Source organism: Chiloscyllium plagiosum, chromosome 8 (genome assembly GCF_004010195.1).
Source record: "Chiloscyllium plagiosum isolate BGI_BamShark_2017 chromosome 8, ASM401019v2, whole genome shotgun sequence".
NCBI classification, from domain to species: domain Eukaryota; kingdom Metazoa; phylum Chordata; class Chondrichthyes; order Orectolobiformes; family Hemiscylliidae; genus Chiloscyllium; species Chiloscyllium plagiosum.
Genome location: NC_057717.1, coordinates 6,534,895 through 6,536,901, shown reverse-complemented (window position 1 = coordinate 6,536,901; position 2,007 = coordinate 6,534,895). Strand labels below are relative to the sequence as shown.

At 45.7% G+C, this 2,007-nt stretch overlaps 1 long non-coding RNA gene across 1 annotated transcript in view; it reads left to right on the top strand.

The window, feature by feature from the left end:
- The window catches only part of LOC122552399, a 15,566-nt gene extending 14,420 nt beyond the window's left edge, over positions 1 to 1,146 (top strand). Inside the window, exon 3 of the long non-coding RNA XR_006312361.1 lies at positions 1,105 to 1,146. This is a non-coding gene — a long non-coding RNA (uncharacterized LOC122552399). The remainder of the gene's footprint in view (positions 1 to 1,104) is intronic.
- The last annotated feature ends 861 nt before the right edge of the window (positions 1,147 to 2,007 follow it).

Below are 2,007 nucleotides of genomic sequence, written 5' to 3'. Positions count from 1 at the left end.
CCAAATGCTTTCTCTGTAATGCCATTGTTATCCATTAGTGTCAGGGTTCCCATCTTGCTTTTCCATTCTGCCTGAGATCCTGTAAGGTTGTTTACTGTTGAATATTTATGTTCCACCTTTTGTTCAACCTGTAACCACGCCTGTCTGGTGATTAAATCTCATTTTTCTCTGTGTCACATGTCTATTACCTTATTGTAGATACTTTGTCCATTCCAAAAAAAATGATAATTTCCTCTTTCCGACAATGTCCTGTCACAAACCGATTCATTGATGTACAGTTTTCGTTAAACTCTATCCCTTCCTGTTCTTTCCTGCTTGTCTTCAGCCACATTCCCATGCTGTTCCGAGGCTTCACATATTCCCTTTGGATTTGGAAAGCTCCTTTCACCTGTACCCTGTCCCTGCATCCTCTCTGTCAGTTTAAAGCCCTGTCCATAAACCTACTGACATGATTGGCCAGGACACTGGTCCCAGCAGGGTTGGTTTTAATTCACTTGTGAGATATTGCTGTCTCTGGCTGGCCAGCATCGCATGCCCACCCTGACCAGCTTTAGAGCTGAGTTGCTTGCCAGACCATTTCAGATGGCATTTGAGAGTCAATCCCATTGCTCTGGGTCTGGATTCATATGTAGTCTAGACCGGCAGCCTATAACAGATTTCCTTACTTAAAGGGTATTAAGTAGTCAGATGGGTATCCCTGCTCCCGGCATTCAATTCTGGATGAACAGTCTAGTGAGAGTAACACGAGGCCATTGTCTGGCCCACTGATAGCTCCCTCATCGCTGAGTACTGATCCCAGTGCACCTTCTTCGTGACCGTGGTTTGATCCTGATACCTTCCCGCATTCTGGTGCTATCACACAGTCTCACTCCATGTGGTATCTGTCACTGTGAGGGTTTAATTGATGCCGGTGACTGCACCTTTTGCAGCTACTCCAGATCCTGAACCAACAGAATTCTCCACTCCAGGGAGACGCAGCAGCACAGACCAGAGATGGAGACTGGGATTTTCCAGGTCTCTGTGGGACTCGGTGCCATTCTCCATGTTTAACCATCACTGCATCAGTCTAATTTCCCATTCTGTCTGTTTCTCTATCTCCTGTAGGTACTCAGGATACTCCTGACTCAGCAGAATTCCCAATTCCTGTTTCGTCCACCACCACTCTGAAGACAGTTGGTCAGCCAGAGAGATGGAGAGTGAGATCTGGAGCCTTCAGTAAACCCTGCAGATAGCTAAGATCACTCACAGTGAACAAAGCAGAGTGTATTTGAGGGATCAAACTTTGGTCCAGAAGACATGACACAGATAGTGTTGAAGCACGAACACAGAGCATGATGGTTCCAGGCTCAATCCCCACCCTCTTGTTTACTTTCATCTCTGCTGTACTGAGCCTTCCTGTGTCAATATAGGAAGTTGACCGTTATCAATCCAGGCTTGTGCTGTCTTAGTGAGGATCAGTACAACCGAGGGGAAAGCAGGTCTCCCCCAAGGAGATGGCATTGAAATCTGGGATCTTTCTGTTCTATATTGTCACATTGTCTCTTGTCGTGTGATAGAGTCATACAGGAAGGAAACATGCCTTTTGGTCTAACTCGTTTGCACCAGTGTCTGGAATACTTGTAATTCCCAGAAAATTTCCTGTTTCTATAACCTCCACCCCTCCCATATTCCCGCTGTATATTTCAAACCTACTTCAAGGCTGACGACTCTCCCTATGTGTAAATTGCTCCAGTGTCGATCACATGCCCAATCTCAATAATCTCATCCTTCACTCAGTACAATAATTCCTATTTCTCCTGTCTACTGGCCTATAGCACCACATGACCTCAGTAACCTTCTCCCAACCTTACTGAGTTCCTTATCTGCATAAACACCTCCAGACACTTTTCAAGCCACAACAGCACTCCATGTCTCTATTTGCTCCTCTACTCCCTACAGTCCTCCTATCACCTCAAACATTGTCTCTGTGTAATTCTGCAATTTAGGGCAGCACAGTGGCTCAGTGGT